The sequence below is a fragment of the Balaenoptera acutorostrata genome, chromosome 13 (genome assembly GCF_949987535.1).
Source record: "Balaenoptera acutorostrata chromosome 13, mBalAcu1.1, whole genome shotgun sequence".
Classification (NCBI taxonomy): Eukaryota; Metazoa; Chordata; class Mammalia; order Artiodactyla; family Balaenopteridae; genus Balaenoptera; species Balaenoptera acutorostrata.
Window position 1 is genome coordinate 21,972,645 of NC_080076.1, and position 15,021 is coordinate 21,987,665.

Sequence of the window (15,021 nt, forward strand, 5' to 3'; positions counted from 1 at the left end):
GAATAAAGGCACAGACTTAGAGAATGGTGAGGACACGCGGAGGGGGAAGGGTAATCTGGGACAAAGTAAGAGAGTGGCATTGACATATATACCCTACCAAATGAAAAATGGATAGCTAGTGGGAAGCAGCTGTATCGCACAGGGAGATCAGCTCGGTGCTGTGTGACCACCTAGAGGAGTGGGATAAGGAGGGCGGGAGGGAGATGCAAGAGGGAGGGGATATGGGGATGTATGTATACATATAACTGATTCACTGTTATACAGCAGAAGCAAACAAAACATTGTAAAGCAATTATACACCAATAAAGATGTTAAAAAAAATATATGTTAAATAGCATGATAGTCTAGTAAATTTAAATTATCCAATATTTTAAAAAAAGAATTTATCTACATACAACTCTTTGGATTCAAATTTATGGTACAAAGTTATCTATACCAGTGTTCAAGCTAAAAGTAAATATCATTAAATAATTATGATGAGTGATATGGTAATAAAATATTAATAACGACTCAAATGCCATTTGATGAAATTGAAAGCTACAAAAAATGTACAAGTTCTTACAGAAAATCACCTGCAACCCCTTAAATTAGGATCATTCAGGTAATCATTTTGCCTGCATAAGAAAGAATTTAAGCTTCCTATTATATTGGTGGATGCACTATCATATCTTCCGGAAATATAAACAGCCATTAAGGCATCTCAATTATAAGGATTCCAAATATTGTAAGCTAAATAATAATAATAATAGTAATAGTAATAACAATTATAATGTTTATATTTAACTTAGTCTGTTGTAACCAACAAGTACCTAGTTATTTACAATTAATCAAGTAGATAATTGGTACAAATTATCTCTTCTAACTCTTTTAATACATCTTCTATTTGATGGAAAACACTGAATGCAAAGGTCACATAAGCTTTCTGTTGCTTGCCAAAAAACCCCAACAAATAAGCTACACCATGTTTCCCTATCATAACTGCAGCAGAAAATGAAGGGTGACTCCTAATGTTTATAATATTTTGAAGGCTGTGAAAACAATTTTATATTTGCTGCAATCCTTTATCATGAGTTGATAAAAATATATATTGTACATTATATAGAAGAAAATTCAACAGAAATGTGAAAAGGCAATGAGTTACATGTAAAGCCAAAATCAAAAACTTCTTTTCCAGTTCAGAACGTATTACAGTCAGTTATCATAACTCCATAGATATTTAAAAACTGGATAAAATGAATGAATCTCCCCCTTACTGATCAGTGGTTTTACCCGCTGCCTCTTTGCTCCAGGAAGCTTGGATTTAAAGTCTGGGTGTATCACTATCCAGTCTGGGATGTGCCACTGTTCCCATTAAACTCACTATCCATTTGCACCAGTGTGTACAACGCGCATGGTCTCTCTTTCCACCAGGCAGAGTTGTTATGAGGTTAAAATTAAATTATAAACTTACAGATACATGAGAAAGAAGGTATTTTATCAGTCAGAGTATTACTGTGTGGTAATTATAGACTCACTTTCTGGTTGACAATAGTTACGCATCCAGGCTACATAATTTGCCTATCTTGGGGCTAATTACAAAGTCTTCAGGGTTCAGAGCATTGTCATTTTCTCTTCGTTAGAAGAGCAGACTCATGAAGCCCTCTCTTTATTTTTTTTTCTTTGCAGTCATCAGGATGATTTGAGGGGAAGGTGGAATACTGGAGGTCTAGCAGTGATAGATGGTATAGTAAGAGGAAACACAAAAAGTGTCAATTCATTTTGAACATTTGTTAATGAGGTGTGAGTAACTCTATGCCTGATCATTCTCCCAATGAATGTTTTACAGGATAGAAACGTATGGCATTTTTTTCTTTCTAAGTATGTAAGGAAATGCTGGCTTCAAAAACACAAAATCAATTTTTTTTTTTACCGTAAAATTATCAAAGCTTATCTATTTGTTGATAACTGGTTTAAAAGAAGTCAGGCAGGGCTTCCCTGGTGGCGCAGTGGTTGAGAATCTGCCTGCCAATGCAGGGGACTTGAGTTCGAGCCCTGGTCTGGGAAGATCTCACATGCCGCGGAGCAACTGGGCCCGTGAGCCACAACTACTGAGCCTGCGCGTCTGGAGCCTGTGCTCCGCAACAAGAGAGGCCGCGATAGTGAGAGGCCTGCGCACCGCGATGAAGAGTGGCCCCCGCTTGCCACAACTAGAGAAAGCCCTCACACAGACATGAAGACCCAACACAGCCATAGATACATAGGACGCCAATAGATACTTCTGATGCATTTTCATACCAACAACCTATGAAAGAGATGCCTGTAATCTTGCCAGTTTACGAATACGGAAGCTGAATTTGAATAACTTGTCAAAGGTCATGTCAGTAGCAAGTGGGAAAAACAGGATTCAGAGCCAGGGAACATAATTCTAGAACTAGTACTCATAAGTGCTTTGCCATACTGCCTCATTTTTCTGTTTTCCAGAATAAGAAGAAATCCTGTTACAGAGACCCTGCAGAATAATGAGTGTACCTTTGGGGAGTAGGGGGAGATGACAAGCAATGTGAGAATATATATATACTATATACTATATAGTCCAGAATTTTATTAAGGCACATAGGTTGCATACCATGGAATTAGATGCTATTCTTGCCATACAAAGTAACTAACTGATCACAAGAAACCATTTTTAATTCAAGAAGAAAAGGAGAGGAAAAGTAACCAATAAGGAAGTGGCAGTGCTATACTGGGCTCTGTCTGTCTGTCTGTCTCTCTCATTCTCTTCTTTTGCCATGATTATCTGAGTCTACATAATACTATTCCATATTGTTCTCATATTTAGAAAATCTCAATATACAAATTCCATAATGCTGGATTATCTCTTATTTAACTGAAAGGTTAACAAAAATAACAATAAAGAAGACTGAAGGAAACAATGAGGAAAGATGAAGGTAGCAGAAAAATAATGAACTAGACTACAAAAAAGAAAGAAAATAGAAGAATCAACAGTTTAATGAAGAGTGAGAAAGTGCAACATTAGAGGCATGGAAAGCAGATAAAAGAGAGGCAAAGAGATCAAAAATGCTAGCAGACCTTTTTACAGCTCTGTGATAATAAATACTATTACCATGAAACTTTTATTTAGATACAAAAGTACAAATCACAAAACTGCTTTAAGAAGTACAAAACCTAGAAAGAAATTGAGAAAAAAATCTCAATTTCTCTAAACATTTATCTCCAGAAATGCTGCCTTAGCCCAACCACCTTAACAAGTGACTTAATTCAAATTTTCAAGAAACAGATGTTGTTCTGTTTAGATAATTTAGATAATTAAATTGTCCTAGAGTAAGAAAAAGGTGGAAAGCTTGTCAACTTATCTAATGAAGCTAGTATAAACTTGAAATTAAAATATAATATAGGTAATAACAAAAATTTTTTAAATAATATATAAACTTTGACACAAAAAGTATTTATCACCAAAAATAAAAGGATGGTTTAGCATTAAAAAAAGAAGTATATTATCATTTCAGAGGGCACAAAAATGCATTATTTTACATAATTTCTAGCAAAGAATGGATAATAATAGCTAATATTTCATAATAACTTTAAATGGAGTATAATCTATAAATATATTAATCACTATATTGTACATCTGAAACCAATATAATATTGTATATTAACTATACTTCAATGAAAAAATAGAAAGAATTCTTTATCATGATTAAAAAACACTTTCTTAAACAAGTAACAAAAAAAATCTTTAATGGCAGAATATTAGAAGCAGTCCCATTAAAATCAGGCAAAGGAAAAAGACTGCAGATAGTTTATGTTTGCTCTCTAATCAATACTACCTAAACTTTACCAAAGCTAAGATGATTGGTTGCTGAAAAGGAAATAGAAAACTCTCCTGCTTTACCAAGGGTGAGCCATTTTCCCGGTGACAGTGTTGATTGACAAACTTCACTGAACTGCAGGCAGTGGGACTTCAGCACGACGCAGAGGTGACAGTTTGGTAAATAGAAGGTGATTTAGGGAAACCAGTGAATAATATGAACAGTGAGAATTAAATGAAAGAGGGGGACTACCTGTAAATAGTAAACCATATATATATATCACAACCATAAAAAAATCTCACTATCATAAAATTCATAAAGAAAACAAAAATAAAGTTAAAGCTGTAAAGAAAAAAAAAAAAGAAAAAGAAGAAAAAAAAAGGACAGGGAAGTCCTAGGAGGTAGTGAGGTTCCTCATCATTGGAACCAGTCAAACACAGTCTGGGAGTCCAGGTGTTGGAAAAATCAGCATCAGATGGCAGGCGGAGGGGGGAATTTGGCATTAAACATAAAGAGAAAACGTGATCTCATATTAAGTGATGTGGTTTTCTGCCCCTAGTTTGCAGCTGTGTGACTTTAGGAAGAATACTGCCATTCTCTGATCCTGTTTCCCATCCAGAAATTGTTTATATATTATGCACAATTTCAGAGTGGCTCTGAAAATAACATTACTTCATGCATTTAGAGCTTTTTATAAACTGTAATGGACCATATCAATGTTTGTTGATGCTGATGTTATGGTTCTTTTTGAACTAAATGGGCCTTTACAATATTTTCATCAGTATGGATTCTCTGAGGTCTACTCATTGCTGAACTGTGACAGTCTTGTCCACATTGATTACATACAGTAGATTTCACTTCAGTGTCCCTATAAAACAGGAACCAGATGTCTCCATTCCGCCAGGGAAGTTTCAGGATCATTTCATCAAACTTTGCTGATTCCTTCCTATATGTGATCCCATAGAAAAAGGGGAGAACCTAGTCATCTTGGAGGATGGTATGTTTTTACAGGCTGTTACGATCAAGAATAAGATATATGAGAAAGACAAATAGCACCTTATCAGCTTAAGGACTGTCCAGGAAACTATTGTTTTTGTTTAATTTTTTATTATGTGAGTAATAAAGGGCTTGCATAATCACAATCTTTTAGATAAGCTGTGGTGACTGGAAGAGATAAAAATTATTTCAAGGGTGGGATGCCATTAGAGATTGGGAAAACCCTGCAGATATTTACAAGACTTCTTCAAATTTTGTCTTTAAAGAAAGAGTGGGCTGCGGTAGCATGGAATGAGGATTGCCCAGGTGTAAGTTACCAATTCAGGCTACATTTCCTAAAGTGAAAGGGGAATTTAATAGGGCAAAACTAAGTGTTTAAATGTAGGACTGAGAAAAAAAGCATTGATCCGCATAAAGAGATGAATAGGTGACATGTTTCTTTCTCTATAACACAGTTTTTAAAGAAGACTGTGTTCTTAAAGGGAACTAAATAAAATATAAGAAAGAATAAAGAAATGTCTTTGCATATTATAAAAGAAATAAAATGTTGCATTAATGTCACATAGCTATTTTTTATCTTCCTTTTTCCTCCAGTTTTCTCAATTATGCTTATGAGTTCACATTAAAATAAAGATAATTAAATATCAATACCTTCACCTACCTTTTATAGCAATTTAATGAATATTCTCCATAGGTTCATGGTGGGGAGGGGGAAACATCAGACTTTCAAAATCCTTGGATATTATTCAATTAACCCCACATGAATCTTATGACCAACCACTGCGAAAAGTCATCCTCTAAGCTGAGCTGGAACATCTCACATGATGAGAAAGTCATTTCCTAAATAAGGAAGCTTACTCTAGTTAGAAAAGTCTATGAACATTAAAAAGATTTTTTTTCTTACATTAAACAGCAAATAAGTTATCTATATCCTGTATTCAGTCTTAATTTATTCCAAGAAAGACATATCTTATAGTTTAATAGTCTCCAATATGGAAGCTCTTTACATATATCGTAAGATAGTTTTTGCCTACTTTATCTCTAGTTCTCCAGTCTAAACATCCTCAGTTATTTCAACTATATCTCAAACAGCATGGCTTTACTTTCTATCCACCATCAGAGACAAAAAGTTCTAGATATACTGTGGGGTAAAATACCCTAAAAGTTGGCATCAGAGTCAAATATTAGAATCTTATTCTGCAATAGTCATGCCATAATGAAGATTGGCCTTTCCTGAGTATTGGGAACCGCATGTGTACTAGTTGGCTGCAGCCCAACTGACATAACACCAGCCTTTAACAAATGTGTTGAACAGGGAAGGGGCAAGTTAAGATCCCTGAAGGAAACAATCATTTTGATTGATATCAGTTTATCACATTTCCTTTTTGGGCAATACTCATGTACCATTAGATACTCATTCCATTAGCCCACTCTCCCAAATTTTTTCCTCAACAATAGCATGAGAATTTTTTTTAATCTCTAAAGAATTTTCAAGATCTTCCACTCTAGTAATGTCATTAAAATATGGCAGAAGACTTGTTTTAAATAGCTTGTTTTTCATGAACCCTCATCTGCTCCAAGTGATTCCTCAGTAAATATTCACACATCATTTGTTTGATTATATCCTTCCACCCGTTTTAACCAGACTAACTCCAACGCAAATGTTACAGATTGAAGCTCTTCATCCTTTTGAGAAATCAAGGCAATTCTGAGAATCAACCTTGTCTGCAATATTTTAATTTTTAACTAAAGTTGGATATGTTTATATATTACTTCCATAAATAAAATATATTTAGAGAGGGGAAAATCTATAATGAAATATAGATTTTCCTTACTTCTGTGAAGGTGGAAGATAATAGAAGGGAAGTATGAGTGTGGAGTGGTTTATTTTTCATATGTTAAGCTACAGCAAATTATTAGTGTCATTAACTATGAAAGACAAGCCAAGTTTGTATATAATAAGAAACAACCACTGCAATCCCTTTACCCATTGCTGATAAAAAAATTAACATTTAACACAAATATTTCACAAGGCTTAGGAATTTAAAATTGAATTGATAGAGTGTTGTTAATACTCAAAAGTTGATCAAAGGACTAGAAACCCATTAGAGACCAGTTAAGATGGAATAGTCCTTGGTTTAGCTGCCAGGGACTATTGAGTCTCCTCTGCTGAGTTGAATTTCTATGTCTTATTCCCTGTGATTCAGTGGATGACACTTCTGTTCATCTTCCTCCCTCTTTATTACTTTGATGAGCTCTTTAGCTCATGGGCAGTCTCCCTTGGCTAATGTACGTGAAAAGCATTTGAAAACTGTTAAGAGCTATGCAAATGTAATGCATCAACAGTAACCTCAGAGATTATCCTCATAGGATGATACTTTGGAATTTTAGAATAGAAATGTACTTCAGAGACTACAAAAGAGGTAAACAAGAGTCCAGATTGGTGAAGTTGCCTGTACAAGCTTGTACCCCCAAAATACAACAGGTCCATTTCCCCTGATTCCCAAGAGTTTTCTTCCTACTATGTCGATTTTCTTTTAAGCATCATTTATAAAGCTCTTTAGAGCCAACTCATTCAAGAAAAAAATTTAGCCTGTTTCTATTGTTAAATATTATGTGCTCAGGGCAAAAATGAACAATTTTGCTCTCAGATTTGTGTGTGTGTGTGTGTGAAAGTCTGTCCTCTTCATTCTAAACGTATTTTTGCCCAGTTCTCCACTTTCTCCCCAATCAAGTTTTGGAGTTTTTGATTCTACTCATCTAATAATAATTAAAAAATTGACCCATAACATATGATTACACATTTTAGATGAAGTTAACAGGTTAGCAGATGTAAAATAATTCCACTAACTAAAAGACCAAGTGGAATTTGGGACATCTGTAGTCAAGATAGTATGGGCTAAACCAGCCAAGTAAAACCCTGGATTTCAGATTACATAGCAGTTGTCAAATCAATTCACTCGTAAGTGAGGCTTTTAAAGTACCAGGCACTGTGCTAAGCTCTAGAGACATTATTGCTATAATGCCTCATAAACTCTATATTTTTCTTGTAACATCCATTCTAAAGATCAAAATATCAAAATGGACAAATAAGTTGCTGAAAGTCACTCAGATGGACAAATCACATTTCAAATAGAATTCTGAGTAGCTCTGGGGTCCAGATTTTTAACTTTGATGACATACTGCCAAAACCTGGAGTGCATTAGCAGGATTTTATCATGAAACTTTTGTTTAGAAACAATCTTGTATTAAAGGTCAACCTAGTTGTAAGACTATATATTCTTTGAAAGATCTTGAAATCGTTTTTTCTCAAAGGATTTTTTGTGTTTATGTCAACAGCTTTGTTACTGACCAGTAAAAACTTCTGTACTCTTTAGCAGTATTCAGTATGGTACATTAGTTATTATAAAACTAGAAAACAAGGGATGACAATGCAGAGGAATTTAACTACATCCATCAAGTGTGAGGAGATTATAGGGGTAAATCTGTTGCAACCAGCTCTCCCAAAAGACCCAGGTTTATATTTATACAACTTCCATGGTATAAATACAACCCTCACTGCCTATTTTGAAATTTCAGGGTGATGTTTTTTAACACAAACTTGGGAAGAGACGTGCATGGTCAGCTCTCATGAGCTGGAGCAGCCGATAATGTAAAACTTAATGTTTTGAATTGTTGAATCTTTTATGAAAATGCAAAGGTAAATTTTGAAGAAACTATTACATCAGTACCAAATACAAACATTCTTTTAACTTGATTGTGTTTTCACAGCAGAAAAAAAAAACATTATTTTCTTATAATTGCAGCCATGTTTGCTTTTACAAAATGTTACAAATTCCTTTTTACTCTGTTTCATTGATTTACATGTTCTTGAATCTTTTTTTTTTTTTTTAACAAAAAACAGGACTTTTTGGAAACTAGGATGTTGCAGTCATTGATGTGGTATTTAATGAGACAGGACTCCAAGAATCTTTCTATTATTTGTATTCAAAATTACATAATGGCTGAAAAATGCATAATTTTTCTTAGAGTATAAAGATGAACAATGAATCTAAGTATTTAAAAGATACTTCTCTACTTTTTATTAATGTTTTTCTGATATAAACTTTTAATGCTTCTTAAGTAGCCTTGAGAATAAATGATGTTCTTGCAGACAGGTTGTTTGAAAGGTAGATTATAATATCAATAAAACCCTCTTCTTAATTTTGATAAAGGAAACTTCAATCTTAATATACATTTTAAATTACTTATTTTTTAATATTAACTTATTTATTCTTTCATTTATTAATATAAATTATCTCCATTTAAAGTAAAATATTGGGATAAGTCATTTATTTCCTTGTCTAATTATTTAAAACAAAGAGGACTAAACTTATTATTGTTTGATTTTTTTTATCCTCAGGATTTTCAAGTCATCAAATTTGAATTTCACAAATTAAGCTCACCAGGGAAGAAAACTTATCAATAAACATTCAGTTTAAAAATGATTTTTTAGGGCTTTCCTGGTGGCGCAATGGTTGAGAATCTGCCTGGCAATGCAGGGGACATGGGTTCGAGCCCTGGTCTGGGAGGATCCCACATGCCGCGGAGCGGCTAGGCCCGTGAGCCACAACTACTGAGCCTGCGCGTCTGGAGCTTGTGCTCCGCAACAAGAGAGGCCGCGACAGTGAGAGGCCCGCGCACCGTGATGAAGAGTGGCCCCCGCTCACCGCAATTAGAGAAAGCCCTCGCACAGAAACAAAGACCCAACACAGCCAAAAATAATAAAATAAATAAATTTTTTTAAAAAATGATTTTTTACAAATCTCTACATAATAGAGTTGAGTAGTTCTACCAATAGTGCAAAAAAAATCAATCTGCATCCTAGTGACACATTCTCATATTTTCATCCATATTCTAGGTACTGTTCTAGTGCCTTGCAATGATGAATTCTTAGTTCTTAGAAAACTCTCAGGAGGGAGATAGCATTATTATCTATAATTTAATGATAAGGAAAGTGAGACAGAGAGGTATAGCAACTTGCCCAAGTTCACAGAATTAATAAGTGGCAGGTCTGGGATCAAGCCCAAATATTGTGACTTTAGAACTTACGTTCTTAACCCATTTTTTAATAAGAATATCTAATTTAAGGTTAATCTTTTTAAAAGACTGTTACTATAAATGTATACTCATGATAAATCCTTCACATCTAATTGTGTTTATTTTACTAAAAGGATATTCTCAAATGTATGCATTACAATAAATAGAGATTTTGAACTGAAAATGCATTAAGGTATGCTGAAATGTACTAAGGTACATATAAAAAAGAGATTATTATTCCTATTAATATAACTAGGAAATAGTTGAAAAAATGTACCTTTCCCAATATTTTAATTGTGACTTAACTGCTGAAACCAGGTTTGGAAATTTTAGCCCAAAGACTCATATTCCATGCAGTTGTATGTAGGTAGGTGAAACCAGGGCTTCTGAGTAAAGTCCAGATAAAAACAAATGTAGCCAATATCCAACTGCTTGCTTTTCCCAAAACACTAATTAAGGTTTTCCATAATTGTGCAGTATCCATCAAGTCATCCCAGTTTATTTTCCTTATCAGGCCAGGCTTCAAGTAGAATTAACAGTGAAGTGCTCTATTTTCCTCGATTACGGTAACACCTACAAGAACATGGTCTGGTTAAAGAAATCCATTGAACTTCAAAATTAGTCAGTTGAGTCCAGTACTGTGGAATGCTCCAGTATATAACTTTTTATCCTTTTCTCCATGGAAATCTTTCCTTCAAAGCATATACATGCAAGTTTATTTAGAATAGCAACTGTCTGCTCAGTACTTCCTCTCAGAGGATGCTATAAGAGGGATAACATTTCAGTTTCCACTGTTTCTGTCACCCTCACTTGACTTCCCAGCTCACCAGACACATAATAGAACAAGATATAATAATTGTCATTAACAGATATATTTGATGCTCTCTGCACAGGTATTCACTCACAGCTCATTCACTTCAATTGCTTTAAAGAAAAACCTTCCTATTCATGTCCTACATTACTGAGTTTTTGGCTTTAGAAGACTTAACAATTTTCAAGGGTTAAGAGAACTCTTCATGTAACTAGAGAAGAAAGCCACTGGGCTGAGTATTCCCTCTTTACCCTTTCAGAGTTGGACTTTACCTTCTCCACCCTCTGCTCTGTGCCCCAGGAAGCTGACCTTTGTGGACTGTCTCAACAGACTGCCTTTCTCTCAGGCTTCCAGTGGGTTCAGCAATGTGAGGAATCAACAGGAGATGGAAGAATGGGAATAAGGTCAGCATGTTTTTTTTCCCTGTTCCCTGGCTTCTAATGCACAGCTGGTTGGTTATGCCTCTCTACCAAAATCTCTTGTCAGATGGCAATAAAATGTTACCTCCAGGTTGCATAACCTGGCCCTCCCCTTACCTCTGCTAGCCTTGAGGTGGCAATGAACTATGCCCAGGGACTTTTTACTCCCTCTTGTTTCCTAAGTGTTACCCCTTCCCTTTAAGACAGCTCTTTTATTAAATTCTACCCAATTCCCAGCTAAAGGTGCTAGGACCTTAACTTATCTATATCCTACAGATCTCATACCCTTATAACTAGAAAGTTTGTTGTCCTGAAAAGACTTTTAAAACAAGAAGACACAATTAAGGTATTTTTTACAGTTTTCGCTTTGTCTAAATTGGCAGGAGTCCATCCAAGACTAATTAGATTGCATATTTACACTGAGGGTTAAGAACTAATAAGCAGTGTGAAGCACATCACATTGATTAAGAGTAGTATATGACCTTTTCCTCTTTGATTACTGCTGGTTCCAAATAAGTTTTGGTACAAGTTCAATTTTGAAGAAAACCCTAAGAGACTTGATCAATAAGATCCCTATTACTTGTAAGAATATGCTAATTTAAGTGTTGGAAATTACATTAGGAGTATTTAAAAATAGTGATTCCCCCAAATTTATTACTTGCTAATATCTACTTTGTGTCACAATATGGTTCAATCTTACATTTCTGGATAAGAACTGAATTTTTTAAAGCTGAGATTGCAACTGATGATCTTTGGTCAAATTCAAGTTTTATTTTGTTTTTGGCACAAAACAAATTCAAGCAGCATGAAATCCTAAAATATTTAGTCAGTTTTATTTACTTGAAGTTTTCGCATAAGAATATAAATTTCAGGCTTCTCTTAAAACATTAGGTTTGCAATATATTGTCTACAACCCAATTAGGCAAATCAATTTGGAGTTAGGTAGTAGCTGAATTTCTTAAGCAAAATGTGCATACACCAAGTTCACACATCTCCATCATTCCCTGTTTCTTACACATCTGATTCACTTTTAGTTTAACTGCATATGGCCACAATCTGTGTAGTTTGTGGCTCCTAGTATCCAGGAAACTTTATTCTCTTTAATATGTTATTGAAAACCACACTTAATAATTCCCTATGTCTAAACTAGGGGTCAAAAGACTCTCTTTTTTTTTTTTTTTTTTGTAAAGGGCCAGAGAGCAAATAGTTTAGGCTTTGTAGGCCATAGGGTCTCTGCTTTGCTGTTCTACCACAAAAAGCAGTCATAGATAATATGTAAACAAGTGGAGCTGGCTGTAATACAATAAAACTTTATTTTTAAAAATGAGTGGTGAGCTAAACTTAACTCACAGGTTGTAGTTTGCCAACACATGGTTTAAGGAATTGGAGAATCTGTAATATATCACTGTACAAGATACTATAGTATGTCTTTGGATTTTCATTATAGATTTTATGTTTTATGAACAGGAAGGAGGAAGGCTTAAGGATAAAGGAGGTGGTGGAGCCCAGGATGAGGCTGATGAGAATAACTATTAAAAGTGTGCAATCCCAAAACCATAGAGATGACCTAGATTGCAAGTACAGATACATAAAATGCAAGTGTTCTAGAGATTACAACCCAGGGAAGGTAGCTCATGGCAGAGACTCCAACTTGTCTTCAATTTTAAAGATAATAGAATTTTCTACCTCAGAACTTATTCTAAAATCACAAAGCTAATTCTAATGTCTTCTGCAAAATTAGGAGGTATTGACTGTTAAATGCTCATGGACCATACAGGCAAAAGAGAGAAATTTCGTCTTGACACCAGTTATGAACACTGTAGGCTTAAATGGATGTTGAGGAGGCAATGAGTTGTGGAAAAAGATCCTGAATTTTGGAATCAGCTTTTGAATTACTGACAGCTCTCAGCTATCTTATCTGTGAAAAATAAGATTTTTTAAAAAAGAATTGTGCTAAATAGTGTAGGACATAGTCAGTGCAAATAACAGTGCTTAATATACTGATTACTACTATAAGTTACTAGTTTTCTCACAGGAAAATTCAGGCAACAGGGCTTTGTTGATCCAAAGCGACTTGGAACTCTCCATGGTTCTGAACTCTAGTCTTCAAATGCTCGTAAGAGGGAATGGCAATTAAATAAAGAAACTAAATGGAAAAATAAAAGACAATTGTAATTTAGGTATTAAAACAAGATGATATGTAACTATATTATAGGTAGAAAAGTCCAAATTCAGTCATTTCAGCTTTTGTTTTGAAGCATCTCTAAAATCAAAAGTGAGAGATATCCTTTACTTAATAAGCAAATATATTTTGAATATACACTAGGTTATAGCACTCATTTATTCATCTATTCATTCATTCATACACGTACTGCGCAACAGTAAGTGCTGTTTGAGCACATACAATATTGTATATATCATACTACTCTGTTCTTTTGTATTTCAGGGAACAAAATGAATTACATGCCATGATAGAAAAAGGACATGCTCATGGTAAGTGTCCCTGAAGAAGAAATGTTTAATTGAGGATAAGCTGAAGCAGTCCAAACAAAATTATAGCTCTTAAGGCAAGAGGAGTGTTTCTTATAAAGATAATGGAAGGAAGGAAGGAAGGAAGGAAGGAAGGAAGGAAGGAAGGAAGGAAGGGGGAATGAAAGACAGAAAGAAAGAAAGAAGAAAAGGGGGTAAGGTAAAGAAGTTAGTGAAGAATGCCAGGTTAAAGCCAGGTTGGGAACAACTAGGATAATCCTTATATTTAGAGTTTGAGTAAAGCCAATGTTGTGGTGTACCCGAAAACTGTAATGTCAATATTTATTCTATGTGTGTGTTGTTTAGCCAAGTACTGGTACCACTGTTCTTATTAGGTAGGATAATTTAGTGATTTAGTGACAGCTTTCAATCTCTTGGATACTCTTAAGCAATTTTATTAACACTGAAAGTCACATGTAACATTAAAGATCAAGAAAGGAATATGCATACATCAGTGGAATACAGATTCTGCCCCTGCATGGATAAATGCTTATGGTAACCCAAATCCTCTAAACACAGGGATTAAGAACAGGTAATAGAAACAGACTGAAACCATTGCCATGCAAAAATTGGCATGTGGAAACTCAGGCAGCATGATACCCTATAAATCTGCATTAGGAACAACACCGAGGAACCTGCAGCTAAGTATGTAGAAAAAGAAAACGAAGTACTACGTTCATTTTTTTTTTTTTTTGCACTGTTAACAGTGTCAGTACTGTTACATCTACCAGAAATGGAAGGGTTTAGGAGATCTGTAACTATCATACTAAATTTTTAAAAATTGTATGTATGGATTGTATGCATGGATTCTCTCCTGGGGTGGTGGGGAGTGGTGATGAGCCCTAGTTTTACCAGTCCCTATGAGTTTATGGACCATTGCTCTGTACATGCCTTGAATATCATCCATGCAAGTGCAAGTTTAAGGTTAATAACTCTACCCAGTATCCAAAGATTTAGGATTTAGTATGGATATTGAAGAAATTCACAAACTTCTATGTTTGGCTATATATGTTTTTAAATTATCTTTTTAGTTAAAATAACAGATAACTGGAGATAAAAACAACTGGGAAGAAAACTCCACTTCAATGAAGACTGAAATAAAGAGTTAGGCTTAAATTATGTGTTTCTTCAGAATAGCCAATGATCTATTATTAATTTTAAATTTTACTGAAAGTTGTTGATGCATAAAATCACATGTAAGTAAAAATATATATGTATGTCATGAAGCACAAAATAAAGTGAACATTTGTAAACTCTCCACCCATCTTAAAAAACAGATGTGTCACCACTACTGAATACTACATAGCCTTTCATAAAACTAAAGTGAGAATTTCTATAAATCATTTTCCAAAGTACTCCACTGCACACTGATATAAGA

General features: G+C 34.6%; 1 protein-coding gene across 1 annotated transcript in view; it reads right to left on the minus strand.

Annotated features, from left to right (window-relative positions):
• DCC (DCC netrin 1 receptor) overlaps positions 1 to 15,021 on the minus strand; it is a 1,191,297-nt gene that overhangs the window by 523,106 nt on the left and 653,170 nt on the right. The window lies entirely within an intron of this gene.